At 38.3% G+C, this 15,232-nt stretch overlaps 1 protein-coding gene across 1 annotated transcript in view; it reads right to left on the bottom strand.

Moving 5' to 3' along the window:
- LOC131077996 (protein HLB1) overlaps positions 1–15,232 on the bottom strand; it is a 210,563-nt gene that overhangs the window by 88,888 nt on the left and 106,443 nt on the right. The window lies entirely within an intron of this gene.

Raw genomic sequence — 15,232 nt, 5'->3', positions numbered from 1 at the left:
CCTAGACCTCATTTCTTTCCTTGACCAAATTTTGATGCCCAAAGCATGTTGAAAAGAGGAATGGACATGATCTTGCTTTGAAAAGTGTTCGATAGCATTGAGTGACGGAGATTTTAGCCAAGAAAGGCAATTTCGCTCCTGACCCTTCCAAAGGGTCCAGAGCGAAATTCCTTGTAAACCCATTTTTTTAGCCTTTCTTGGATATGAAATCCTATTCCTAGCACAGTGAAAGGTGAAATCCCGCTTAGCAAAGAAGTTTCAAGGTGAAAAATCAAGGATTTTGGTCAAAATGGTGAAAATCGCTCCTGACCCTTCCAAAGGGTCCAGAGCGAATTTTCTCAAAAACACTTTTTGCTATCAAATTTTGCTAAGACAAGTAGGGGATAAGATGAAACATAGAAGGAATTGCCCCTGGGAATATGTTGAGGTTGGAAGAAATTATCAAGAGGTAAAGGAATTGAGCACAATTGTGAATTTCGCTCCTGAACTTTCCAGAGGGTCCAGAGCGGAATTCCTAAAAACACCTTTTTCTTGCAAGGTCAAAACAATCTTTTTGGTTTTTATGGTTTGAATGAATGTGAGGAAGTATGTTTTGTCCTTTGAAGATAATTGAGATGGTCAAGAGGAAGCAACCAAGCCTAGAAAAGGATTTTCGCTCCTGACCCTTCCAGAGGGTCCAGGGCGAAAATCCTAAAACCTATCTTTTCTTCCAAAAGATTGAACTAAGCTAAGCTTAGGCATGGTTATAAGAGGACGTTTGAATTGCCTTAAAGTCGAATTGGATTGCTAAGGATGAGAATTTCGATGCCAAGACAAAAAATCGCTCCTGACCCTTCCAAAGGGTCCAGGGCGAAATTTCCAATTCCTCCTATTATCCTTGCATTTCAAGATGAAATTTCGGTTTTCAGGACTTGGATGGGAGAGAGGCATGATGTTCTATGCCTTAGAAGTGATTTGAATTCAAAAGCATGAAGGAATAGGCCTAAAACTCAAAATTCGCTCCTGACCCTTCCAGAGGGTCCAGGGCGAAAATCATAAAATCAACATATTCCTTTTAAGTTTGTGCTAAGGCAAGGATACACCAAGGTAGAAATGACCTTTAAGACCATTGATGAGTAATTGTTTGTTTCAAAAGTTGATGATTCTAGGTCAGAGAGGGAAAATCACTCATGACCCTTCCAGAGGGTCCAGGGCGAAAATCTAAAAAACCCCTATTTTACCTTGCAAGAACAAGCAAAGCTTGGGTGGAGTGAATGAAGAGGATCATTGCCTAACCTTGTGAGGTGGATTGGAGTTAAAATGATGGAGTAAGCCTAAACAAGAAAAATCGCTCCTGACCCTTCCAGAGGGTCCAGGGCGAAAAACCCTAAATCCACCTTTTTCTCCAAGATTTGAGTAAGACTAAGCCTAGACCTCAATGAAAGATGCCATTTGGAATGCCTTGGTAAGGTTTTGGACTTATAATAATGAGAATTTTCAGCTCAGGAGAGAATTTCGCCCCTGACCCTTCCAGAGGGTCCAGGGCGAAATTCTTGAAAATGCAATATTTCCTTCAAAATTTTGATGAGCTAACCCAGTGATGGAGAGAAATGAACTCTGGAGGTTACCTTGGAGGAGGTAAACAATCAAATTAAGGTGAATTTTGACCTAATAAGCAAAAATCGCCCCTGACCCTTCCAGAGGGTCCTAGGCAAAATTTACATTTTCACCTAATTGCTCATAAGAAATGATAAAAAATTGAAAAGCAAAAACTTGATTAGGTCAAGACACATATGAACTCACCTTCCAGGAGATTTTGGAGTCAAGGAATAGGATATTCGGGACCAAATTGAAAAAATCGCTCCTGACCCTTCCAGAGGGTCCAGGGCGAAGTCATCAGGAAGCTTCATTGGGCCTCAATCAAACCTTGATATTCCCCAATTTGCACTAAATTACCCAAATTCAAGACATTTGGGAGGTTGAATTAAATTCACATTAATTAAGGCATTGGCAATTTAATTAATTAATTTTTAGGCCTTGAAATAATTGAAAATCCACCTTGAAGGCATCAAAATTAATTTTAAAATTTAAAATATAAAGGTGAGCGCTCAAAACATATTTACTTCCCTTTACAAGCAAGTCGGCCTCCTTTTTAGTGGTTTTTATTTTATTTTTTTGCCTTATTTGCTAAGTCGGCCTTATGCTTAATTAGGGTGAGCACCCTATATAATGGAGGAGTGTTGTAGCATTTTCAAAATCATTCATTCATTCCTCATGCAAATTTGAGGAGCAGATCATAGGAGCGAATTTCTTAGCGAGTTGGGGGATAATTTCCAGATTGTGAAATTGTTTGAAGGATAATTTCAAGATTTTGAAAAGCTAGTGGACGGTGAAGCTGTTTTGAAGGTTAATTAAGACATAATTCATCCAAGAAGGCCAGCAATTCAATCCTTATCCAGCAAAGTCTGATCTTCTTTCTTCATTTTTCCAAGGTTGATAGTTAAGCTTTCAAAGGAGGTATGAAGAATTAAATTCTTGAAGTTTATATTCAAGACTTGTTTTGATCTCATTGCAATCCTTTGACAATCTAAGTCTTGTGCAATCTGATTTTCATTCATAATTTGAAAATTCATAATTCTTGAGTTATCATGTCATTTTCAAATTAATGTTTTGAACTATTCCCTTGAAAGGTCTTAAGTTCCATGCTTTAAGGTATGATGCTCAAAGACTAAACTTTAATCTTTTGTGTAGGCATCAAATGACAACCCCCAAAGCCAGAGGATTTACTAGCCAGCAGGCTCTCAAGAAGGAAGATCAGAGAAGCGACGAATTGGAGACCAGGATTGTGTCCAAGTGGAGTAATATCGGAGACACCAACTTAGAAAACTTCAATATGAAGAAGTTTCGAGAGGTCCCCTATATTGGCAAGCCATCACCTCTTGCAAGGAGGATAATCGAGACTGGCATCATCAAGGCGGCAGGTTTCCCTCCCGCAGTCAAGTGTCATGAGCTGATGATCGAGTGTGGCCGCCACTATGACTCATAGTCAAGGATGATTGTAACCAAAGATGGGAACATTTTAGCCTACCTTTCAGAGGAAGCTATAGGCGAAGCTCTTCATCTTCCAGACCATAAAGATATGATTTACAAAAGCTTACAAGGAGCCAGGTCAATCTCTGAAGATGATCCTGAGTCTTGTTTGAACTTCATCAATATGAACTGGTTGCTCAAAAGTCGGCCTTGCCTAAACAAGATTCCCAATACACAACATAGGATTGACTTCCAGGAGGAATACAGAGACTTGATAACTTTGCTATATCGAGTTACAGATGCTTCTCAAACCTTCTTCTTCGAAAAGTGGATGTTCTTCTTCATACAAGTGACAGTTCAAGGAAAAGGAATGCTTCATTGGTCCAGAATCATTAGCAATTGTCTGGACGTACAGTTAAGAAGGCTAAGACCCACCAAATCATTCCACATGAGCTCATATGTTATATATGCCATGATCAGGAGTTTCGAATATGCAGGGCTACCTCACAGAGGAGTGATTGGAAGAGGACCCGGAGAAATAAGGGTTTGTTATTCTTTTGTTCATCTGCATCATCCGCCTAGAAGTGACTACAAGTTAGTCAATGACACCTTCACGATGAACATTACTAGGATATTGCAAGGACGAATCCACAATCGACTGTCTCTGGATGCACAAGAGCTTCTGAAGAAGTTTGTCGCATGGTTCATCCAGTTTCAAAAGTTCACATACATCAGAGTTCACGGGTGTCCTTCACCACCTTACATGTTGCCAAGATATCCAACAAACAGGATAGTACTACTTGAGATGACTAGACAGTTGGCAACTTATGCGAAGGCATCCAGACACAAGCATGGAAATGGAATTCCCGTGCCCATCATACTAGGGAATTCAGTTGAGCTGTGTCCTAATACTCAAGCCGCGGAAGATGCAGAGAAGGAATTATCTTTATACTCATTCACATCCTTTGCCTCGCGAGAGAATTTTGATCCTCATGGTTATATGGAAGAGACTGTCGGTAGAAAGTACAAGCATGAGTTTCAGGTGGAGGACTTTTGGATGAATCTCCTAGGTGATTTAGAGGTTAAAAGAAAGATGCATTCCAAGCTACCCTTAGATCTTATCAGGAAATGCAAAGTTTATAGAGTAGTTGATCAAGCCCAGGATAATGGTAGATACCTCCAGTCGTCCTATGAGAAAGAGGACAAAGAAGTGAAGATAGATTGGAATGAGCCCAAGGTTTTAGACTTGAGAGCTTTGATGGCTCCCGTTTTATCCTGCACTCGCAAATGGGTGGATGTACAACATCAAAAGTTGAAGGAGCAGAATGTATCAATGACATTTACTTTGAAGGCAAGACCAGAAGAAGGAGAAGCAACTGTGACTGAGAATACTTCTTATTCCAAAGGCTCAAAGAGGAAAGAAGGACCTGAGAAGAAAGAACCTTCCAAGAAGCAGAAAACAAACCCTGATCACCAACCAAGCACATCTTCCACGCATGAAAAGGAGGCGAATCAAGGGGAAGATCAGAGGCAGATAGTATATGAAGTTGATGAGTCTATGGAATCCATGGTACAGAATGATAAGCAAGAGAAACGACAGACGCCTCAACATTCATAAAGTTAATCTCCCCAAGTTGATGCTAATGAGCAACACGAAGAAAAGAACGATGATGAAGCAACATCTCCTTTTCGGGAAGATAGGCCACTACCTAAAGAAATACAAGTGAGGGAAACAAGATCTGCCATTCCTGATTGGCTGAAAGAGAGACTGACAAGGGTAGTTGTGGTTGAAGAGGAAGAAGATGTGTTTGACATGGAAAGCCTTATAGGAAATTCTCATGAGGTAATGGAGAAGAAGAAGGCCACAAAGATGTCTAAGGTAATTAGAGATGAGACAGGATCCAGGAAAGTACAGGTAGCTACACCAGTGGTGGACAAATATGAGGATGAGATTCTTGCAGATGAGTATGACCTAGAAACATTTAAGCTTGGTCCACTTACCTCTGAGCAAGCGATGGAAGAAGCAACTGATTCATTTGAAGCACTTAAGGACAAACTTAAAGAAGAAATGGAAAAGAATAAGAAGCTTGAAAGGGAGGTCAGTGCTTGGAGGAACTATTTTAGTCACCTTAATCAGCCCTTTAGATGTCAGGATCCAACAGTATCTCCTTTACAAGCACTCCCTCTTGAATCAGTAGGCGAGGCAGAAAGGGTGAAGAGCTTGGTTCAACTTATGAGCTCTTGGATTGATAAATCCCACACGGTAGCCGTTGAATTTGCAACAAGAATGATGAAGACAGTTCATCGAGCTATCCAGGTCCTTGAGATTATCCATAATCTAATGATAACTGTAGCTGCATTCACTCACACTAGAGATGTTATCATTCCTGTCTTACAAGTGATAAGACAAACACCAAGACGGATTCTGGCACAAGAAAAACTAATGGATGGAGGAACCCATAAACTCCTACAGTGGTCAGCTCTGCTCCAGATGAAAGAGGTCCTTTTTGAAGACATCAACACCAGATGCAGTCGAGTTGAAGGTATCATTCATCCAATTCAAGATAAGGTGTTTGAGGTATTGTGTACCATTCTTGACAGGCGGATCGAGATTGAGACAGATGTGGACATCCAAGAGTTGGAGGAGAGAGTCAAGGTCATCTTTTGCAAAGAGGAGAACATCATCACAGATAAGCAACGAGATCAGATGTACACTACTATGTTCCTAATTGAGAAGACCAAAGAACTTGAACCTAGATGGGAGACAGCTCTTCTCACTGCTTTTGATCAAGTCCTTCACTTGGAAGAACGAATGAAGAATCTTCCTGAGATTCCCATTGCTGAGATTCAGGGAATTGTGTCCAGATTCATTGAATATGCTAAGAAAGAGCATAGGAAAGGGAAAAACATTCTAGATGAAAAATTGTTATAAGATGATGTGGCAGCTTAATTCCTATTGGTCTATGTCTCCTCAGTTTTTGTGCCAATTCTTTATTGGCTATGGATTAGTAATGTTTATCTAAATGGGGACTTTTTTGTAACAAACCCTAATTAGGGTTTAGGTGTCAAAATCTCAGCCATTGATCTTCTTTTGATCTGGGCCATTCACTGTATTTGAGGATGCTATATATACCCTCACTCATTTCATTTCAAGGGTTATAGTTAGAAAAGTTACAGAAAGAGAGAAGAGAGTTAGAAAGTTATTGTTGTAGCAAGATTGAGTAGTGAAGAAAGAATTTTGAACAATTGTTGTCCATTTGGCTATGAGATCAATAAAATATTGAAGTTATGGTGTTTTATTGCAATACTTGTGGCTATCTTTATGGTTGTTTATCTTCTTGAATCACTCTCAGTTGGAGTAGCATTTAAGTTTTGAAAGATGAAGTGTTGTGCTTGATCTTTGATAAGATTCATATTCCAAACCACTAGCTTCTTACTGATTGTAAGGACGCCTTGTGTGGTCAACTGGAAACCTTGAGATTAATTAAGAATTCAATCATTCCTGGAAGTATTGATATGTATCTCTATGATAGTATCTATATCCCTGATGATTTGAAAAACTATTGAATCCCCTTAGAAGATCGCATCAATTCCAGTAGAGTTGTAATTTCTTGGCGAAACTGAAATTGGTAGAATCTTATCAAGTCTAGTCTTCATTGAGTCATTCTTAGGATCAGTTCAAGTATTCCTTCTTTAAAACCCTTATCTTTTGACAATTTTTTGAAAATCTGTTAGTGTTAGGAAAATCCTATTCCTGCATTTGGAAAGAGAGTAACACGGACAAGCTTTCTCTGAAAGTACGTAAGGCCCCTTGAAGAAACAGCATTCACAACGACCACTAGTGCTCATCCACACGTAGAGATCCTACAACAAAGAACCTTGAAGTCATCCCGATTGATCCTTTTCGCGACATCTTCAACATTCGGAGGCTTTATTCAAGAGAGGGTAAGATACCTCTGGGTATTTTATTCTATGTTTGGTTGTGTACAAAATACACATCAACACCTTGGAGGAGGTCAACAATAAAATTAAGGTGAATTTTGATCTAATAAGCAAAAATCGCTCCTGACCCTTCCAAAGGGTCCAGGGCGAAATTCAAATTTTCACTAATTTCCTCATGAAAAATGATAAAATTTGAAATACAAGACTTTGATTAGGTCAAAGCAAACATGAACTCGCCTACCAGGAGATTTTGGAGTGAAGGGAATAAAGTATTCAAGTCTTAATTGGAAAAATCGCCCCTGACCCTTCCAAAGGGTCTAGGGAGAAATCATCAAAAAACCTATCATTCAACCTAGCTTGATCAAGTTTAGGGCAAATTGCAAGGTTGTAAAGAAAAAGACATGGAAATTTCCAAATATAGGTTGAGAAGATTTCAATTCCATCAAGGGAACAAGCATGGATAAAGGGTTCAAACAAGTCTTGAAGTGAATCTTGACCTTATCAGTTTAAATATTTCAAAGCCTAAAGAGAAAGGAAGCTTCACTAAGCCTCAATCAAACCTCCATATTCCCAAATTTTCGCAAAATTTACTAAAATTAAGACATTTGGGGAGGTTAGATCAAATGCGCATGAATTAAGGCCATTACAATTGAATTAATTAATTTTTAAAGCCTTAATATAAATATAGGTGAGCGCTCAAAATGCATTTACTTGCTTTTACAAGCAAGTCGGCCTCTTCCTAAAGGGAATTTTATTTGTTTTGTTGCTAAAAAACTAGGTCGGCCTTATAGTCAATTAGGGTGAGCGCCCTATATAAGAGAGGAGTATTGTTTCAAAATGCAAATCATTCATTCATTGTTCTAAATGCGATCTTGAGGAGCAGATTGGAGGAGCGAAATCTAGCAGATTGGAGGCGAATTTCTTACCAAGTTGGAGGCTAAATTTCCAGAATTTGCTGAGTGTTGGAAGCTAGTGAAGGTGACGTTCTTTTGAAGGTTAATCAAGACATAATTCATCCAAGAAGGCCAGCAATTCAATCCTTATCCAGCAAAGTCTGATCTTCTTTCTTCATTTTTTAAGGTTCATAGTTAGGCTTTCAAAGGAGAACGTATGAAGAATCGAATTATTTGAAGCTCTTATTCAAGACTTGTTTTGATTTTCATAGCATTTTTTTTTTTAGTCTAAGTCTTGAAAATCCAATTTTCATTCATAATTAATTTGAAAATTTAGAATTTCTAGATTTATCATTCCGTTTGAAAGGTCTTAAATTCTATACTTTAAGGTATCATGCTTAAAGACTAATTTTAAATTTTTGTGTAGGCATCAAATGACGACCCCCAAAGCCGGAGGATCTACTAGCCGGCAGGCTCTCATCAAGGAAGATCAGAGAAGCGACGAATTGGAGACCAGGATCGTGTCCAAGTGGAGTAATATCGGAGACACCAACTTAGGAAACTTCAATGTGAAGAAGTTTCGAGAGGTCCCATACATTAGCAACCCATCACCTGTTGCAAGGAGAATAATCGAGAGTGGCATCATCAAGGCAGCAAGTTTCCCTCCCGCAGTCAAGTGTCATGAGTTGATGATCGAGTCTGCCCGCCACTATGACTCACAGTCAAGGACGATCATAACTAAAGACGAGAACATCTTAGCCTACCTTTCAGAGGAAGCTATAAGCGAAGTTCTTCATCTTCTGGACCATAAAGACATGATTTACAAAAGCTTAGAAGGAGCAAGGTCAATCTATGAAGATGATCCTGAGTCTTGTTTGAACTTCATCAATAAGAATTGGTTGCTCAAAAGTCGGCCTCGCCTGAACAAGATTCCCAATACACCACATAGGATTGACTTCCAGGAGGAGTACAAAGACTTGATAACTTTGCTCAATCGAGTTACAGGTGCTTCTCAAGCCTTCTTCTTCGAAAAGTGGAAGTTCTTCTTCATACAAGTGATAGTTCAAGGAAAAGGAATTCTTCATTGGGCCAGAATCACTAGCAATTGTCTGGACGTGCAGTTGAGAAGGCTAAGACCCACCAAATCATTCCACATGAGCTCATATGTTATATATGCCTTGATTAGGAGTTTCGAGTATGCAGGGCTACCTCACAAAGGAGTGATTGGAAGAGGACCCGGACAGATAAAAGCTTGTGATTCTTATGTTCATCTGCATCATCCACCTAGAAATGACTACAAGTTAGTCAATGACACCTTCACGATGAACATTACTAGGATATTGCAAGGAGGAATTCACAATCGACTGTCTCTGGATGCACAAGAGCTTGTGAAGAAGTATGGCACATGGTTCATCCAATTTCAAAAGTTCACATACATCACAATTCATGGGTGTCCTTCACCTCCTTACATGTTGCCAAGATATCCAACAGACAAGATAGTACTACTTGAGGTGACTAGACAGTTGGCAACTTATGCGAAGGCATCCAGACACAAGCATGGAAATGGGATTCTTGTGCCCATCATACTAGGGAACTCAGTTGAGGTGTGTCCTAATACTCAAGCCGCAGAAGATGCAGAGAAGGAATTATCTTTATACTCATTCACATCCTTTGCCTCGCGAGAGAATTTTGATCCTCATGGTTATATGGAGGAGACAGTCAGTAGGAAGTACAAGCATGAGTTTCAGGTGGAGGACTTTTGGATGAATCTCCCAGGTGATTTAGAGGTTAAAAGAAAGATGCATTCCAGGCTACCCTTAGATCTCATCAGGAAATGCAAAGTTTATAGAGTAGCCGATCAAGCCCAGGATAATGGTAGATACCTCCAGTCGTCCTATGAGAAAGAGGACAAAGAAGTAAAAATAGATTGGAATGATCCCGAGGTTTTAGACTTGAAAGCTTTGATGGCTCTCGTCTTATCCTGCACTCGCAGAAGGGTGGATGTACAGCATCAAAAGTAGAAGGAGCAGAATGTATCAATGACATTTACTTTGGAGGCAAGACCAGAAGAAGGAGAAGCAAGTGTGAGTGAGAATACTTCTCATTCCAAAGGCTCAAAGAGGAAAGAAGGACCTGAGAAGAAAGAACCTTCCAAGAAGAAGCAGAAAACAAACCCTGATCACCCACCAAGCACATCTTCTAGGCATGAAAAGGAGGCGAGTCAAGGGGAAGATCAGAGGCAGATAGTATATGAAGTTGATGAGTCTATGGAATCCATGGTACAAAATGATAAACAAGAGAAAGGACAAACACCTCAGCATTCATCAAGTCAATCTCCCCAAGTTGATGCTAATGAGCAACACGAAGAAAAGAATGATGATGAAGCAACATCTCCTTTCCGAGAAAATAGGCCACTACATGAAGAAATACAAGTGAGGGAAACAAGATCTGCCATTCCTGATTGGCTGAAAGAGAGACTAGCAAGGGCAGTTGTGGTTGAAGAGGAAGAAGATGTGTTTGACTTGGAAAGCCTTATAGGAAATTCTCATGAGGTAATGGAGAAGAAGAAGGCTACAAAGATGTCTAAGGTAATTAGAGATGAGACAGGATCCAAGAAAGTGCAGGTAGCTACACCAGTGGTGGACAAATATGAGGATGAGATTCTTGCAGAAGAGTCTGTCTTAGAAACATTTGAGCTTGGTCCACTTACCTCTGAGCAAGCGATGGAAGAAGCAACTGATTCATTTGAAGCACTTAAAGACAAACTTAAAGAAGAAATGGAAAAGAATAAGAAGCTTGAAAGGGAGGTCAGTGCTTGGAGGAACTATTTTAGTCACCTTAATCAGCCCTTGAGACGTCAGGATCCAGCAGTATCTCCTTTACAAGCACTCCCTCTTGAATCAGTAGGAGAGGCAAAAAGGGTGAAAAGCTTGGTTCAACTTATAAGTTCTTGGATTGATAAATCCCACACGGTAGCCGTTGAATTTGCAACAAGAATGATGAAGAGAGTTCATCGAGCTATCCAGGTCCTTGAGATTATCCATAATCTAATGATAACTGTAGTTGCATTCACTCATACTAGAGATGTTATCATTCTTGTCTTACAAGTGATAAGACAAACACCAAGACAGATTCTGGCACATGAAAAGATAATGGATGAGGAACCCATAACCTCCTACTGTGGTCAGCTCTGCTCCAGATGAAAGAGGTCCTTTTTGAAGACATCAACACCAGATGCAGTCGAGTTGAAGGTATCATTCATCCAATTCAAGATAAGGTGTTTGAGGTGTTGTGTACCATTCTTGACAGGTGGATCGAGATCGAGACAGATGTGGACATCCAAGAGTTGGAGGATAGAATCAAGGTCATCTTTTGCAAAGGGGAGAACATCATCACAGATATGCAACAAGATCAAATGTACACTACTATGTTCCTGATTGAGAAGACCAAAGAACTTGAACCTGGATGGGAGACAACTCTTCTCACTGCTTTTGATCAACTCCTTCACTTAGAAGAACGAATGAAGAATCTTCCTGAGATTCCCATTGCTGAGATTCAGGGAACTGTGTCCAGATTCATTGAATATGCTAAGAAAGAGCATAGGAAAGGGAACAAAATTCTAGATGAAAAGTTGTTATAGGATGATGTGGCAGCTTAATTCCTATTGGTCTATGTCTCCTCGATATTTGTGCCAATTCTTTATTGGCTATGGATTAGTGATGTTTATCTAAATGTGGACTTTTTTGTAACAAACCCTAATTGGGGTTTCAAAATCTCAGCCGTTGATCTTCTTTTGATCCGGGCCATTCATTGTATTTGAGGATGCTATATATACCCTCACTCATTTCATTTCAAAAGTTTGTAGAGAGAAGTTAGAAAAAAGAGAGAGAGCTTAGAGAGAAGAAAGTTAGAAAGTTATTATTGTAGCAATATTGAGTAGTGAAGAAAGAATTTTGAACAATTGTTGTCCATTTGGTTATGAGATCAATAAAATATTGAAGTTATGGTGTTTTATTGCAATACTTGTGGCTATCTTCATGATTGTTTATCTTCTTGACTCACTCTCAGTTGAAATAGTATTTAAGTTCTAAGTTTGAAGGACGAAGTGTTGTGCTTGATCTTTGATAAGATTCATATTCCAAACCACTAGCTTCTTACTGATTGTAAGGACGCCTTGTGTGGTCAACTGGAAACCTCGAGATTGATTAAGAATTCAATCATTCTTGGAAGTATTGATATGCATCTCTATGATAGTATCTATATCCTTGATGATTTGAAAAACAATTGAATCCCCTAAGAAGATCGCATCAATTCCAATAAAGTTGTAATTTCTTGGCGAAACTGAAATTGGTAGAATCTCATCAAGTCTAGTCTTCATTGAGTCGTTCTTAGGATCAGTTCAAGTATTCCTTCTTTAAAACCCTTATCTTTTGACATTTTTTGAAAATCTGTTATTGTTAGGAAAATCCTGTTCCTGCATTTGGAAAGAAAGTAACGTGGACAAGCTTTCTCTGAAAGTACGTAAGGCCCCTTGAAGAAACAGCATATACAACGACCACCGGTGCTTATCCACACGTAGAGATCCTATAGCGAAGAACCTTGAAGTCATCCCGATTGATCCTTTTCGCGACATCTTTAGCATTCAGAGACTTTAATCAAGAGAGGATAAGGTACCTTTTAGGTATTTTATTCTGTGTTTGGTCGTGTACAAAATACACATCAACACGTCCCCATCCCGGAAACTCGGGGTATCATAGTATTTTTGGCTTAGCTGTTAAACTGTAAAAGCACATCTGAAATAGATCCTACAAGTGGCACTCAAGAACTGAAAGCAAGGTGTATCCCTTGCAGAGATGAGACTGAGATGCTAAATTGAAACTTGAGGTAACAAACAGGCCATTGATGAAATTGGGAAAATAATTGAAGTGACTTGTTTCACAGTTAACACGATCTGATAACCACAGTCCATAGAAAAAGGCATGGTTGTCTTGTTTAAGGAGAAAATACAATGGAATATCCCTAGTGAAAGATGAAAAAACCAACAAGAATAACAATCAGCATCTAACAAAACCTTGCACATCATTAATTTAAATTCGATGCCTAAATCAGCAAATTTAATTTCTGTCTTTAGATATAAGATATCCAACTCTAGTACCTCTTCAGGCTATTGCAAAGTTGTGTTGAGACCAGTGGCTTGACAATAGCAGAGCAAATATGCTGCTGTAAAATTCTGAGCAGGTTTTATTCTAACAGCCAGGGATATTCGGATGCAAACGCTTAAGTGTTGAGAGGGACGAGGCCCAAGAGAGGAGGTCACGATCCACTCCAAAAGAGATCAGCAAAACAAAATAATATTACAAACAATAACAAAAGTGTGCATTCCAATCCTTTTTCAAGTTCTGAATACAGGTGAATGGCATTTCCAGGACAGCAACAAGACTTCCAGATTTTGGGGATGGCGAGGTGATATCTATAACATAATTTAAATTAGATATAAATTTCTAAAAAATAAATAAATTAAAAATACCTAGAAATATCTTAAACAAACTAAACAAGGCTGAAATTTTAAAGAAATGAACATTTAATTATATTTACTAATTGGGGATGGCAAGGTACTGGCTATTAAATTAATACATGAATTTTTAATGTACAAATAAATTTTAAAAAAAACCGAAAAATAACTTAAACAAACAAAACAAGGCTGAAATTTTAATGAAATGACAATTTAAATATAGCTTCCAATTGGGTATTTGCAAGGAACTGGCTATTGACCTGGTAAATAAAAATGAATATCTAAACTTTTATAATACAAATAAATTGAAAATAACTCGAACAAACAAAATAAGGCTAAAATTTTAAAGAAATAAACATTTAAATATATCTGATAAAAATATAAACACAAGAACATACTAAGTATATAACTCTTGAAAAAAGACAACCATGTCAGACTCTCTATCAATCTGAAATGGATTCAATTATGATGTCTGAATTGAACTCGCTTGGTATAAGTTTGTCTAGTTCCATATACAAATTGAAGACATCATTTAACCAAGATATAAATTAAGTTCTAACAGTTCGGTGTATTTTTTCCTGAAAGCATAGGATAAGAATCCGTTCTTGTAGGCAGCCTGCCATTTATTAGTAAATTAGTGTTGACTTTTAACTCCATCTAGAACAAGGCTCTTAGTTGGCATTCAAATATACCTTTGAGGCCTACCAATAAGACGAGATTACAAAACTTGTTCCATACAACAGTTTGTCAACTTTCATTTATGTTTGTGTTTTGTTCCTTACTTCTAACCAGCAATTCCATCCTATCTATGTTCTTGCTTTTGTATAGAAAAATGGATACCAATAAATGGATGTTTATCATTTTGCTTGTGAACTCATTTTGATTCAACTGGAGTTTATCTGTGGAATGAGTCTCTCCAGTTCCCGTGTGAATAGACTTAAATCATGTGACAAATTCCAGCAGGTGAGCTCCACCAATTTAGCTTTGCTAAATCTGGAAGTCTATCTACAAACCTCTCTCCTCTTTACTTTGCTTGAGAATGCTTGACCTCAATCATAACAAGTTAACAGTAGACCTTCCACATTTTTTCTGTTAAAAGGTGCAGCCATTGGGGGATGTGCTTGCACCCCAAAGATGCCAGGTGTCCCCAGTTTTAGCAAACAAGAAGGAACATCTCCATGTCCCCCTCCTTGGGGGATGTTCCAATTTCGTAAAGGAAATGGGAAAGGAGAGGAGAGAAGCATCCCTTTCTTGTCCTTCCATCCCAAAATATCCACAACAAATGTCTAGGCCCTGCCGATGTATCCCCAAGAAACAGTGGTGTATTGTGAATCCTAATGTATTGTCAAATAAAATCTTATGTGACCAACACTAAATGTTATTTGGTTAAGAAGTTAGGGTGTTTATATTGTCAATTCTTCTTAGCTATAATTCTAATTTCATTCGTGTAATCAATTGACACCTCAATAATAATAAATACTCTATTTATTATTTATCTCCTTCTCAAGTCCAACTCATTACTCGTATATCAACAAAAAGAAATCACGGTAAGGCAAGTGCACAAAGGAAAATTATGCCCCCAGAAAATACAAAGCAAATAAGTACCATACCAGAATCAATATACCAAATCTCCAGACCAGAAGTATAAGGCCTTTTACTTTCCAATACATATTTTTCAGCATGTACTCTGATTAAATAACAAGTTCCATACAAAAATTATAAATAGAAAAACAGAAGGAACCAATAAAATATATAAGCAATATAAATGGTTAGAACTTAGAAGCTTGTTGAATAGAATGCCAATAAGAAGAACAAACAAGATATGTATCATAGTGAAGGAATAAGTATACCCAAACTCTAGATATTAAAAAAGTGA

Source organism: Cryptomeria japonica, chromosome 5, assembly GCF_030272615.1.
Source record: "Cryptomeria japonica chromosome 5, Sugi_1.0, whole genome shotgun sequence".
Taxonomy (NCBI): Eukaryota; Viridiplantae; Streptophyta; class Pinopsida; order Cupressales; family Cupressaceae; genus Cryptomeria; species Cryptomeria japonica.
The sequence above is the reverse complement of the archived record's forward strand: the minus strand, read 5'-3'. Positions and strand labels throughout refer to the sequence as shown.